The 15,976-nt window shown below is 36.9% G+C and overlaps 1 pseudogene; it reads left to right on the forward strand.

Annotated features, from left to right (window-relative positions):
- Window positions 1–15,976, forward strand: part of LOC122146336 — a 92,187-nt pseudogene that overhangs the window by 67,227 nt on the left and 8,984 nt on the right.

Consider the following 15,976-nt stretch of genomic DNA (forward strand, 5'->3'; position numbering starts at 1 on the left):
AAAGACAGATTCTCATCCTTGCTTCACAAAAGACTTCCCAGAATCCCATCGTCTCTACATCATCTAAGAATCTCTGTGTTAAAGCTATCCTACCGGGACTCATGTTTCTAATCCTTTCCTTACATCCTGTGGCTCAGAGGTACCAACGTTGCGCATCTCTCGTTGCTGTTCAGCATGGCATATTTATTTGAAGATTGTATTTGCATTCTGAGGACCTGCAAGAGCGAGAAACTTTGAGTTTCCAAAAGCAGTTTGTGGTTTCTGCCTCCATCTCTTTTGCGTCCCTTGTATAAGTGTACTAACCCTTTCTCAAATATGGAAAAACCTGCTTTTTATCACATAAAAGTGTCTTGTAAAAAAGGAGAAATGGTTTCAGAAAGAAAAAACACTTTGCTTTGAGATTTCAGTTCCGCTGCTCTTTTTCTTTTGTTGTTTTGCAGTATATTTGGAGTTCCTCTCTATTCCTGTTCCTCTGTTGTTTAAGTCCCTGTGTTTTATGTTGCTTATCTGTGTCTTACAGTTTTTTAGCTTCATTGCACATGAAATTTTTGTTAAAAACGTGACAGTTTTTTACCCTCTGCTTCTTCCTAATTTTTCTTTGTGTAGCTTATATTAAGAGGAAATGTGAGCCGAAGTTCTTGTCACATTCAGTGAACTGTAATGAATTACATGGCACAACACAACAAAGACGGTAGACAGGCAGACTGCAGCATATTTCGACCAGAAAGATCTTTACAGATTGCCTTTGTAAAGCAGTGTAAGTGTGCTCGCAGGGCATGTAACACGCTGGCCTGATGCACTCCCTCCACAGGAAACCATTCCTTTCTTTTGATTTGATCTTTTTTAAAAGAGGGAAAATAAACACAGCTTCTAGTTTTGGCTTTGAATGCATGTGATTCAAAGTTCTGTCTAGGGAAGGAAACTTTTCTGAGCCAAACTCTTTGATTCTAGCATAAAGTGTACGTAATAATGATGTTATCACATTTAATGGGATAGTTCACTTTGCACGATAATTCTGTCATCATTTACTCACTGTCATGTCATTCCAAACCAGTATGACTTTATCTTTTTGTCAAACACAAAAAAAGCTATTTAGTGAAATGTCCAAGCTGCTAATTTCCACACATTGAAGATCAAGCAAGATTTTAAGTGAATGGCTTTCATTTCACCTTGTGTTCCTCTCGGAAGTCTTTTGTTTGGCTTCAGGAGTCTTGGAATTGAGTGTTTGTGTTGTAAAGACCACTTTTATTGTGCTTTTCTTTTCATTTTTCTAACATTGTATGGAAAGTTCAGTTTGACGTTTCTGCCTTATGTATTCCATGGGATAAAAAAAAAATTGTATGGGTTCAGACAGCTTGCATTGTCAAATAATAATATTCAGTTATGTTTATCAACAATTTCCAAAAATATGTGCACATTATTTAAAATTCAGTTGTGCAGGACTACTGTATCATCTGTCCTCTGTTGTATCACATATGCAAGCATGAATAACCATGCTTGTGAAAATAGCAAATCATAAACCAAAACCTCATAACAAAGGTTCTAATTAAATATATATCCAACTTTCTGCAAAAGTGTAAATCAGTTTGAAAACGAACTCAAATCTAAAAGTGATTTTATGTGTGTATAATTCATTTTTGTTTTGTTTTCCATGCATGGTCTCCCCTCCTTTATGATATAAGGACAAAGGCAACGAGGCAGTACAATCATTAATGATTGCATTGTCCCTCTCCAGCTCATGATTAATGCTGTTGTTCAGTTTTATAGGATTCTTATTTTGGTAGTCGTTCTTAAACATCAAGACCAGTGGTAGGAATTTACAGCTCATTTTCAAATACTGATCATTGTCTGTTTTGGTGCTAAAAAGTGTTAATGTGGTTCATAGAACATTAAATATGCAGTAATGTAGTCCCAGACCAAGATTAGTCTTTAATTAGGCTTCACAATAGTAGTAGTTATGTCACAAAAGTACTAATTATTCATATGATGCACACATAAAAATATACACTGTAAAATCATCTTGGGAAGGTTGATTCTGTGTCATTTTTTAAAAGTGATTCGATATGCAGCATTTAAAGGCGGAACCCATTTAACTTAATGTGATCTATTCCAGGATGAATCAGGATATTTAACTAGAAAAAAAATGTAAGATGAGTCTACGTAAAAAAGTGCATTACATATCAGAATATAGTCAGACAGTGCCTAAATGGCTGTTGGTTAACATTAATCGATCACTTATGCAGAAAATGCAAAAACAGACAATCATCAGACAAGTCATTACATTTTATGAAAGATTATGGAGACAAATTTTTTGTTTGGAATAATGTTCAAAGACGAATCAAGGATAATGAAAACTTGTGTTAAGAAGTTAATCGCATCAGTCCTCAATTTATGTAGACTTTAAATGGAGTTTGGGCTTACTATGGAAAGTGTGAGAGCATAAGGAAGGAAAATAAAGAGATAAGAAAATTAAGAGAGAAAGTATAGGACAGTTTACTCCACAGCAAAGCCCCAGGCGAGAGACTATGTGGGAGGAGACTCCTCTAATCTCAGTGAGAACATAAACAACGTGAATGTAAAGGATGACAGGCAAAACAACCAGCTGATAAAATGTCACCACAGCATCAGTGCATCTTTCCTCAGAGGAGCCCAATCCTATCACATGCCTCGTCCTCTATGTGTAAAACACATTGGTGCTAATGACAGAGTGAGAGTCAGCCCCATCAGGGAGAGCAGGGAACGGTTCTAATAAGGAGGAAAAGTACTGTTTAAACAGAGAAGTTTCAGAGGAGCAGTTGTGAAATTGTAGGTGGAAGATGTCTCCCCTTCCACTGACAGAATGAGAAAGCGGGAGAGAGATGGAACAGATAGGGAGTGGGAGGCTAGGAGAAAGAGTAGATGGCAGGGCACAGCTGCATTGACTGGCTCCAGCTCGCCTGTAGGCTCTTTCGATTGTGCCCCCTCTTAAAAGGTTGCAGTGTTATTAAAAGGTTTCCTTTATCTGTCCGTCACCCTTCTGCTCTAATGATGGTGAGCAGGAGAGGAGGAGCAAAGAGAGATGGGCCTGTCAGAGTCACTTCCTTTCTGTCTCTTTGCTCCCTGCGGTTATTCCCTCCACAGCCGTGCTAACATCCTACTGGTGTTTCATACCGTATGTGCCATTAGTGTAAGATTATTTGTGATAATGACTTAAATGCATCCTAACTATATGTGTGGTGCTTTAGATCTTTATTATGATGTATACTGTGTTGAAAAAACAAACAAACTAACTAAAAAATTCTAAACTAGCCAAAGGTAAGTGTGCTGTTTTAGACAGTACTAAACCTAACATAGACCTAACCAGCTAAATTACCTACCTGACTAGCTTGGCCAGACTGGGAGACCGGTTAGACCATCTAAAGGCCAGATTCACAGCCTATTAGGTTGGTCAGTCCAATCTAACCAGGTTGGCCAGGCAGGGAAGCTGATTTTTACATGGTCTACCTGGTTTCCAAGAGACCAGTGGTTGACCAGTAGGCAAATGGCCCAAACTCCCCTAGAAGTGGCGAAACAGACCAGCCTAACCAGTTAGACCAGGCTGGGAGACTAGATAGACCATCTGAAGACCAGATTTCCAGTTTATTAGGATGGTCTGTTTTGCTACGTTGCTGCTGTCCCGGTATGACCAGCCAACAAGAGCCCCAAGGAGAACAAAACCTCATTAGGCTGGTTTAAACTTTTTTTTTTTCCAAAACATTAATCCAGGGGCAAATAATTTGAAGTACAAACTTTTTCTTTCACTTTTTCTCTCTTTCTGCGTGTTTCTCCTCACCCTCTGACCTTATACTGCCAAACAAACACTAATCAAACAGCAGTCTATCGACTAGTTATCAGTATGCTTTGAAATGTTTATAAAATTAAATGATGTGCCAAATGAATATGCTCACCAGGGGAAAAAACATCCCGAGGTAAATTCTCATAATCAGAAACAGGTGTCTTGCAGCAAGCAGGTGTTTGTGTTCGTTAGAGAGAGTTCGAGCAGTAAAGACTTTAATCCTGTGTTCTTATGGAGGGTGCCAGACTTGTTCTAGTATCCAGCTGTGCTCATTGACCCTTGGCCACTCAAAACGTGTCCAATCAACACAGAGCACTTGCAAGCTAGAAACAGTTTGGGAGGTCACTTTTGCGAACGGAACATTCATCCTTTGTTTCAACTCTTTCAAAGTGTGAGCTCGTTCTCAAATAAGTCATTGTGGGACAACATACTGTAGAGCACTGATCCAATCATTGACCTGAATACTGCTCCACTGAGTCAAACATAGCCATCGACCTGCTCCCGCAATGCACGCCAAATCACCGACCCAGAACTACAGTCAGTATTGGCAAAGTCAATGGGATTCACCAGCTCCAACCATTAATGTGGTCAATGAGCCAGTCTTCCACTAAATACAGATTCAGCTTCAAGATGACTCTTCCAAATCACAGGACATGAGAAAGACAGAGGCCAGGGGACCGGCATCCAAATGCAAAATGGCAATCTGGGATTTCACACATGAAGTAACCCACACCTGGCCTGTAGAGAACTCTCAGGTGATTGAGCTCGCTACATTGAATTTTGTCCCAAGTTGACTCTCAGATGCAGCTCTGACCTCAACTAGACACAGTAGCAAATAAACTAGCTGCCCAAAGGTGTCAGCCCGTCATTTCGCATTCAAAGACTATGTATTCTACCCCAACTAATTCAATTTGAATCCTTTTAATGCAAGTGCAGAGGATATAGTATGCAAGTGCAGGGGTCAAAGTGTAAACTTAAGTTTGGGTTCACATTCAGTTTAGAGCTGCTTACAATGCATCCTCATTCTGTTAATCGAAATATTGGATGCAAATTTTGTTCTGTTTCTCCAAATATTGTCGATGTTATAGAAAAGTATAATTGAACAGTACTTGCTCATGAACTTTCTGTTGCTTAATTGTTCATCAGATGTCCTGAAGTTGGTGTAGCTTGAGGTTTTATTTTCATTATATAAGGTTACACATGCTTAAATCTCTACACTTGTCACTGGCATTCTGGCTGATGGACAAATAGATGTACAGTACACCAACATGAGCACTCTTATTACCATGATGCCTGTTATAGACCGTGGCATCCATCTGCATAAACTCATCCGTCTCCTAACTCACAGTCTAGGCGGGGAGGGCTATCTCAACTTCATGGGTGAGTCTCCTTGGCAACCAGTTTTGCAGGAGACTTGGTGCTTTGCTTTAGTGTGCTTCCACCAAGGAAGAGGGATTGTTGCTGTTCTTGGCAGGCGTAAACTAGTTTTTAAGCTTTAAGGCATATTGGATCTGTGGTGATCATGTGCTACTGGATCTTCCTCCTGAGGATTTTTTGGGATGGATTTCAAAAGATTAGTTACCAATATTGGTGTGGTTGCAATTGGCATTACAATTAAAATATATATAAATACCACTATAAAATGTGGCCAAAAAGAAAGCTAAGTAAGTATGCACAAACATTACAACACAAGAAAAGAAACTACTCTCAGTCGTGCCAGGCCTGAGGTGGTAAAAGTTTGCTGTCTGGATGAGTAAAGATGCCTTTCATTACAAGGGCACTCCTCTTCTATCAAACGCATAAAAGCATTTCACTTTGTCTGCTCATCCATGTCTGTGCGACAGTACTGAAAACAGTAAAATGTCCAAAGGTCACCATCTTTGTATCTCTCCATCTGCAAATAGTAAGTAAAGGCACTTCAGTATAATTGCACACAAAGGTGAGTGGCGTATCCAGAGAGAAAAAAAAAGGAAAGTATGCCTGAGACTTGAAACATTCAAGGCCAAACGGCAGCGCTATCAGATCGATGGCAAGGCAGTCGTTTATCCCGTGTTGAGCAAGAACAAATTGTTCAAGCAAAAGAATCAATCTGACATGTCAAGCCTAAAGCTCCTCATCCTAGAAAAATTCCTCTTAACCTGAAAGCGAGAGAATGCCAGCACTGGAAAAATAAAAAAAATTAAAAAAGATAAAAAAAACAAACAGTTGGTGAACATGGAAAAGGACATACCTGCATTTCAAGAGGAAATTGTGTCCATAACATCAAAACTTTGCTCCTTTTTGGAAGGCAGAGAATTTCGTGTGCTCACTGTGTTATGTATATTGTTCACTGTTTATTTATTTTAATGTTATATTTTCTATTATTTATAGAAGCCTCTTTTTTGTTTATGAAGGTCTGTGTAAAAACTTTTTCATAATTGCAAATTTATATCTATATATTTTAAACCTTACCTCACAATTATTATTTTTTTAAGCATAAAAATTATTTTAATGTTTGTGTGTGTGTGTGTGTGTGTGTGTGTGTGTGTGTGTGTGTGTGTGTGTGTGTGTGTGTGTGTTTCCCAGTTAAAAAAATAAATAAATAAAATTAAAAATAAAGCAAGTTCTACAAGATAGTAAGATAAACAAAAATATTTTAGAGTATACAGAAAACTGGGGCTAGTTTTTTACACTGAATATTTCTCAAGGTGAAATTGTTTATGTAACTAAAGTTCCATATAGGAGCAAGCCTGGAAGTCTTACAAAAAACCTATTGAACATTTCCACTCATATTGTACAAGAAAAAGATACCATTCAACAAACACAGCTCAGCCTTCTGTGGGCATGTTGTCACACTATTTGGGGTACATTGTCACAATGGAGTCTAATATAGGCTTTTCAGAAAAACCCAGAAATATAGAACATGATCAATTATTTTTTACTATATTTTTTAGTAACTGCAATATGAACTAATATTAACTGGTAAAGTACAACCTGGCTGAACAGATAATATGAACTAATATTAACTGGTAAAGGAGCACTTGGTGGAACAGAGCAAGTTCATTCTGGCTGTTCAGGTGAAAGAGTAGACTGCACTCCTTCTCAAATCAATGCTCAGTTTTGCTTAAATCCATCCACACAAACACATCGATCCCTCTCCCCGCTAACACTGTTAATTAGCATGCTGCAGCTACATCATCTACACCAGTCGACATGCTAGCACAGCTCTGTAAATATTCCAGCCCATTTCAGAGGTTGCTGTTTGAACTGTGAGAGCTGCTTCAGGCTTGGCAGACTAACATCCGTTGGTTCATGAGATGGTTGCGGTGCACGTCCATTCCTCTCTGCCCTCTTTCTCTCCGGATCATTGTGCTGTTGGACATTGATGTTAGCAGTGTTCCTCCTCTGATTAGTAGTTCTCTCTCATTGACTTTGGCTCCTCTCCGTCTGCCTCTGCTGTTTGTTATTACTACCATCATTGCAAACGCTAAATAAAAACAAAAACAAATCAGCCTGTCACTGGTGTATGTGGAAGCGGAAGCAGGAAAACACCGAATTCCTCACATGAATTCCTAGTAATTTCAGCGGGAGAATCAGAGAAGCATTAGCCTGACAGCGCGGGTCCCAGGCTGCCAGACAAGGCCTGAGAAGCACACAGGAAGGCAATGTGGCCTGAAGAGGCTTTAATTGAATTGAAAGGGGTGCCATTCTTCTTCGTTGCATGCATGCATCTTCAGTCTTTTTAAATGGCGGGAAGCGTTGGCTTGTATTTATTTACTCTCTGTTTTAAGTACATCTTCAGTCTTTTTAAATGGAAGAGGGAAGGTTGAGAACTTGGAAACAGGGAACAAAACATGCTATTCTCCTCTTCTGTTTGTTTCTGTTTTGTTCTTGGATATCTCTTGTTAGTCTGACAAGAGAGATTTTTTTTTTTTTTTTTTTTTTTTTAAATTTGCATGCCTGTAACTTGAGAAGTTTTAAAGATATCTTAATATCCTTCTAAAAACTGGTTCTTAAACTATTCTTTTGTTATCTTGATTTTTAAAGCTATATTTGGTTCAGAGACGCTAGTATCTTGATGTGGCTCCATGAGTAAATTGTTAAACACTATGCAGTTTCAGTGGTCAAAAACCAAATGCTTCAAAATTCTGAAGACCAAATAATGTTGAAACTAGAAATGTATCTTCCTGCTATCTAAACAATTGCATAGTGCATACCCGTCTGAGTGTCAAAATAATTATCTTCCAAAGTTTGCGTGTCTGTAACTCAAGAAGTATTAAAGATATCTCAATATCCTTTTAGATTCTGGTTACTTGAGGTTTTCTTGTGGAATCTTCATTTGTAAGGCCATATATTTCAGTACCAGAGATATCAGGATCTCAATCTGGTTCCATGTCCAAATTGTTGAATTTGACCCATTTTGAATTAAAAACCAAAATGTGGGACACTTTGCACACAAATGATTCTTATTGTTTTTAAAGAGGAATGTTGAGGACTTCTCATTGAGTTGCCATGATATGACCCAGCTGCATGACTCATGAACTTGACGCTGATCCAGAACTAAACATTATTGACCAGAAAGTGTCCAAACAAACATGTTTTTGTGGATTTTTTGCTTTGCAGTTGCTCCCTACATAAATGCCACTTGCGTTATATTTTATCTACTGCAATGACATTTGTGTTTTTTAAGGGTGGCTTAAGTAGCCAAATACGTTTTGGGGCTGGTGTATTTGTGTGTTATTAGATATATGGTGAAGTAAAGGCAAATGTTTGCTCCTACTGGAATAGAACGTGAGTTATTCCTCCCATTAAACAGACTTCTATTCCCCCTAATTAAGACAGGAAGAGGCAGACAGCAGGCAAAATTGCACACTTAACAAAAGCAGCCAGACACACAAACTATATGTTTAAAAGCAACCAGCTAATGTTGCCTCCTGGTTATTAAGACTAAGTTAGGGGACTTATTTTGGCAGAAATAAACAGCAAGGTCATGGCCTTTGTGATGCAAAAGAGTCTTGATCTTACTGTTTTGTTGTCTGAATGCACCTCTTGTGACTGTCACAAACATAATGCAACAACTTTTTCTTTGTATAAGCATATTTTTGTATAAAGGTATGGAATTAGCATATTCAGTGGGGTTTACCAAGGCAAACACTTTTATTATTGCTTATATGTAGAGATTTGGACTTTAGTGCATAATTTGTCCCAAGTCATACCTCAAATTATTATCATTAATAACAATAATAATAGAATAATATTAAAACCATTAATACTATTAGTATTATTATTATGGCATGGCATTTCTAACAGGACATAAGCCCTGTAGACAATATGCAAAGCTCTCGGGCAAAAACTGTCGTCTGTCACAGCAGGTGACCAGAGTGGGCTCTTTTGAAATATGATGTGACAAACTAAACTGCTTAACTATGATTGACATTGTTAAATGATGATGCAATGAAATAAACTTATTAACTTCATTCTTTAAGACATTAACATTTTTTAGAAATCCACAGTTAGATATTGGTGTAATGCTTTTTATATTCATCTGAATTTGGTTTCCAGAAACACTTGACTGATCATAGTATCCAGCAGAGCCAATTAGATGTGTGAAGAAAGTTGGAAGCATACAACTAATTACCTTTTGTTTGGTGAATGTAACAACGTTTGTAAGTCGGGAAGAAGAAGAGGCGGGAACCGGTGAACATTCAAATAAAAACTTTAATAATAAAATAAACACACAAATAGCACAACAGCCCCTCGTGGACAACTGCCGTGCACAGACGCTCTCAAAACACAAAATAATCCAGGCCTGGTCCTCTCTCGTCCTTCACTGTCATTACTCCTCTTCTTATCCTTCCAGAGCTCCTCCGTGGGACTCGAGACCGGTGAGTGGTGTAGGTGTCGCTCATTTTCAATAACTCCACCGGCCTCGCTCCGTTCCCACGGCTCTCGCCCCCGCCCCACTCGTCACAGTGAGGTAATTTAAAAGTAACAGGTAGCTTTGAATGATGTTATTTACAGCTGAAAATGTCATTTCTCATCAAGACATACTTCATTTATCATCACATACTTTGTAATATTCCTCTCCTAACATGCATTGAAAAATGCACATCATTCTCAAAAAGCATGCTGTACTGTTTGAACACTATATGTCTATGTGTTTTTTATTATTCTCTGGCCATAATCCAGACTGAGTCTCTGTTTGCCTCATCTGTTAGTCCCGGCTCTACTGTGGCCGCATACAAGTCACATTATCTTTAACAGTGAAGGCAAGAGCTTCTTTCTTTCACTTTAAATTGACACTGAACTCAAAGACCATCTAATCTCCACCTTGCAGCTTGTTACACATGAAAGAGATCGAGAGCTAAAAAGAAGTCCATTTCTTATTTATGGGTTCATTTGGAGGGCTTTTCATGCAAACTATTTAAATCCCATTGCTGTTCACCAGGATCTTTGGCCTCACACTATAGTAACCAAAGAGAAACTTGACTTCAAACATGACTGCACGTCAGATCAGATTATGGGCTTAGTGAAATCTTAAAAGGGAAGTGTGTGTGCCATGCATGCTCTTTGTGTGGTTACTTGAGGGTGGACTGCCAAAACAAAAATGAAAATAGTATGCTTACATTAATTGACAAATCTGACTCTGTGCTATTCAGAAGGTCTCACTGGGAAACTGCATGGTTGTGGCCTGATGCTTTTGATCTTGCTGTTTTGTTGTCTTGATGCACTCTTGTGACTTACCCAAACAAATGCAAAATTGGACTTTCTGTATGTATCAGCATTTTGTGCAAGTGCTAAAATTAGCATATTTCGTGGTGCTTGCTAGGGAAAACACCACTGCTCATCCCTACAGGATTTTGACTTAGACTTTTTGTACTATCTGTGCTATAAACATGAATAATACCTGAAATTGTGTGAATTCTTAAGAAAAGGTATACTTTTTCACAGTGTTTATTCATTTATTTATTCATTCATTCATTCATTCATTCATTCATTTACATTGTTACAAAAAATCTATTTCAAATAAATGCTTTTTACAATAAAATTTTCAATGAATACTTTCTGTTCATCAAATAATCCTAAAATAAAAATTGTAATACGGTTTCTACAAAAATATTAAGCAGTCATTTTCAACAATGATTATAATAATAATAAAAAAAAATGTTTCTTGAGCAGTAAATCAACATATTAGAATAATTTCTGAAGAAATGTGACACTGAACACTGAAGTGATGACTGTTGAAAATTCAGTCACATTAATAAATTACATTTTAAAATATATTAAAATAGAAAAATAATTTGGTATTTTAAAATTATACACAATATTACTGTTTTTACTCTATTTTGATCAAATAAATACAGCCTTAGTGAGCATAAGAGACTTCTTTCAAGAACATTAAAAAAATCATACCAACCCCAAACTTTCAATCAGTAGTGTATAAACCTTCAAACATAATGGATTTTAAACTTTTCCAAAACTTTCAAGGCATTGTCAAACCAACATTCAGTGTTTGTACTGACAATCTTTGCTGTTAAAAAATAAGCAATATGAATTTTTAATATGTATTGCAATTATTCTGTTTGTCACTTCAATTGAAACTGTAATTTAAAAGGCGTTCTCAGTTCAGTTCTTCAAACTACTTGCCAACCACATAGCAAAACACTTAAAACTAGTTAGAACACCTTAGCAACCACATACAGTAGCATTATCCTAGCAACATCCCACAAAACCTTACTGCTGCACAGTTGAGTTTTGCATGGGCGTTTTCTTCAGAAAATGTTCAGTTCTACTTTTGCTTCTGTAACGCTTCAATTTATAGATTGTAGCATCTGCTCCCAGCTTTAAGAAAAAAGAAAAATAGTAGCTATTAACCTACACCTGGACAGCAGCAGTCCTTCTAGCCTCGTTGAAATCCATCTCCCTTATATGCTGCCAAGCTATAGCTACCATATTGATCTAACCTTCGAACGATACAGTTCGACCCCTCTTATCTGTCAATCAACCGGTGGTATGAAGTGAGCTTTATATATCTCTCAAAAAGACTCATGCATACAACTGCAGGATTTTGTGCAGGCAGAGAATCTATGGAGCATTTTAATTCACTCATGCAAAACTTTCACTTGGGAGATCCATTCTGCCGAAAAACAGCAGATGTGTTGGGCCTAAACTGCTCTTTTCAGTGCTGTCCCATAACTTTCAGGAGTACCACATCAGTGCAAGCATTGCATAATTTAAGATTATCTTAATATAGTGCAGGTGAAGAGCAGTGGACATCTGTTATCATTGTGTCTGTATTCAGCGCATGGGGCGGCAGGATAAGGCGCATGACGGAGGTGACAGGGGCCATAAGAGAGACAAAGTGTCTCGTCATCTTCACTCTCTTCGTTTAATTATGGAGTCTGAGCTGTCAAGGTTCTTTGTGCAAGCGTCTGCCACGGCCAGCCTATGCTCTGTCTCTCTCCAGTTGACACATGATATGACTCTATCAGAATTATTTGCCGCAGAGAGTCCCAGTGCACATTAGGTAAAGTTCAAGTGGAAGCTGAGGGATTTGATCACTCTGATACTCTCCCCTCTTTCTTTCACTCTTTTTATTTCTTCTTCCTGCTATGGATCCTTCACTGTCTCAATGTCCTTTTCAGCTGCTGCTCTTTTTCATTTCGTTTTAATCAGTGAATGTTGATGAAACGACTCATTAGTATAAAATTAGCTACATGCTTTAATTGAGAAAGGAATGCTGTTTTGATCAGAAAGAGAAGATGTGGCTTTTCATCAAAAATAAATTATTTATTTTGTTGTAAATGAAATTACTTTAACCCTTCTTGTTCTCGTTATTTATGTTGTTGTTATTTTGTTATTTATTATTATTTGTACTTTATATAAAATATTATTCTATAATTATTTTAGTTGAAATATTTTTATATATTATTATTATTATTTGTAGAAGTAGAATTTGCATAATTTAAAGCATTATTTATTATTTATTTATAATGTTATATGTAATGTGCAGTTATATTAACATAGATTAAAGTATTAAATACTATTTTTTATTTATTTATTTATTTTCTATTGTTCCTTCATGTAAATCCTTGTATTGTTAAATAAACTCCAATAAGACTTCTTTCAACAGGACTACAGGTTTCTGTCACTTATCAAAGATATTTTTTGTATCAAAACTAAAATACTTAGATAAAAGGAATGAATGAATGGATGGATGGATGGATGGATGGATGGATGGATGGATGGATGGATGGATGGATGGATGAATGAAAATGCATTTGAACTTTTCTTGGAGATCTTTCTATAAGGCTGATTTTCTGCCTGTTGATGGACAAGTATTCATAGTAATGATGGTAAAATGTAAAATAAATCTTATTTAGTTAAAAACAGTGCAGTATAAGAAAAACTTGTGTGAAAGGACCCGTAGGAGATGTAAGTTATAATATTTTCATAACACACAAACTTAATTTAATATGCTTTGGGGTGTTTTCTTGTTTTGATAAAAGCTTTCACAAGCTTTTGCAATCTTCATTTTTCAAAGTATTCTTTCTCCAGGTAACGAGTTTGGCCATCCAGAAGGGCTTGACTTTCCCAGAAAAGGAAACACCGAGAGCTACTATTATGCTCATCACCAGTTAAACTTTGTGGATGTTGAGAATCTGCGATACCGACAACTATACGCTATATGGCTGGCTGGCTGGCTGGCTGGCGGTCAGGTGAGATGCACATACACACATTCATAAATGTGCATGTCTCATACTGGCTTTAACCTACAGAAGAAACCAGAGTAAATCTCCTTGCTGGATCTGTCCTTGCCATCTGTTAAACTGCGGGGAGCTATTTATCTCCCATAATAAATGTGATGTGAGATGCATGGCCCATATGATAATGAAATTGCATAATACAGCCTTTTAATGAAGACAGCAGAAATACCATTTCCACTGCATTAAACTGTATAAAACCCTGCTGAACCACAACTTATGTCCAATATGTTTATCAGCCCAGTCAGAGACTTATATTGTCTTAGACACATGAAAGACAGAGATTCATAATTAAATTAACAATCATATAAATGGAATCTTTTGATTATTTCACATGCTTCTCAAATGTTTCATCTTTGAGAAGAAAAAGACTCATCACATGTCTCCTCTAGAGTTTCGAAGAGATCTGTGTTTCACATTGTGCTCAGATTTGCCAAGATGTCGCAGTTTGACATCAAAAGTCAAAAATTTCAGTATGATTTCAAATATAGCTAATCAAATTCTTCCAAGAGCAAATTATCTAAGCTATTCTACTCAAACATTGCTTTATACCCTTTTGAAAAAAAGGTGTTTATTTATTAATTCATACATTCATTCTTTGATCACTTATATATAATCACACACACACACACACGGTGTATAATGTATAATATATATGTAAGTACTGTAGTAGTAGTAGAAGTAGGATTTATTTATTCATTTATTCATCCATTTGTTTTGTTTGCTCATTTATTTATTTATTTATTTATTTAATGTTCCTACATGAAACTGCAGCATGTTTCTGCCACTTCTGTCTTGTATAAGTTATTCTTTATATCAGAACATTTATTTAATTTTACTTTACTTTAAACAGCTTTATACTCTTTAAGCTTAAGCTGGTTCAGTGGTTCTGATCTGGTCCCCCAAACCTCACCAAAACCATTTTAATTCATTTTAGATGATCAATCTGCTAGTCTCCAAGCCTAGCTTGACTACCTAGCTTGAAAACCCTCTAAAAACACAACAAAAAAAAAAAAAAAACCAACAAAAAAAACATACCAGCTAGTATAAAAAAAAACAATTTTTTTCTTAAATCTCATCAACAGTTGTTTAATTTGTTTGTTTTTATTTTTCCAAGAAATTTTAGAAAAAAAACAAAAAAAAAAACATGATATGTGAGCTACATCAGAACATTACCAGCTTTCTCTGAGATTATTCATGTTTGACAGTCATTGACATCTTGTTTTTTGCTTCTAACAGGCAGCGGTCACGACTTTAAATCAAGCTGACAAGGTGATCATGTCTGAACGTGCAAACCTGCTGTTCATTTTCAACTTCCATCCCTGCAACATCTACATCAACTACAGGGTAGCAGTGGAGCATGCTGGGGAGTATCCTTTCACCAGTGATCTCCAGAAGAATAGCACATAATGGAGAGTGTTTATATATGTGTAGGAGTGAAATGATGTATGTTTATGTGTGTGCAAATGAGCTGTTAAATATACAGCTAGTACTGTATGTGGGAGAGAGGTTAGGTCACTTCTTATATATACATTACCCATATATATATATATATATATATATATATATATATATATATATATATATATATATGCATTACACATGCATGATGTATATTTACAGTGCTTTGCAATGTAAGAACTGAGTGGGTTTTTTACAGGGTTTTGCAGTGCAAGACCTCCGTGTGTGTCCTTCAACCCTTCATGGCTCTTTAGAGGCCGGCCTGCCATTGGTTGTGACACATTCCCATTGATGTGTAAAGACGAACATGTACACTAGGGAGGAAGGGGGAGGGGAAAACGATCTGACAAGTCTTGAAAACACATTTAATTGGCTGCAGAGATGCTAGAGGTGACTGTCATCACACAAAACGAGCTGTCCGTGGCTTTGTATGCGTGTTTGTGCGTGGGTGTGCGCAAGTGATGCTGTGTTGGGACGTTCGGATTGTGTTTGTACAGAGACTCCAATTAGGAAGAGAGAACGAGACACCCTACAACGAGAGAAACTACGGCTCATCAAACATCACCCACTCGCATATATTTGCGCACACAAATACCCTCACTCACCAAAAGAGAAAGCCTTAGCCCGGTTAAAATCCACAAAGATGAAACCAGTACTGTTGTTGTTTTTAAACTGAAATAGCTTTTAGCGTATAGCGGAAGACAACATTACTTTAAGCCATAAACCAGGTCAATTAAAGGCAGAATGTTTGTTGAAACTTCCAAAGAAGTTTAGCAAATGTTTCAGATTTACGTAATTGAACATACAGTGGAGTCACAATGTCTGAGAGCACATTAAAAATCTGGGATTCAAAATCTAATTTATCCAATTTAATCCTAGTTTTAAAGGAAGGACATTTAATAATAATAAGATCATACATTTTATTATGAATATTTATAGAAGAATAATGATAATATTC

The sequence above is a fragment of the Cyprinus carpio genome, chromosome A10 (genome assembly GCF_018340385.1).
Source record: "Cyprinus carpio isolate SPL01 chromosome A10, ASM1834038v1, whole genome shotgun sequence".
Classification (NCBI taxonomy): Eukaryota; Metazoa; Chordata; class Actinopteri; order Cypriniformes; family Cyprinidae; genus Cyprinus; species Cyprinus carpio.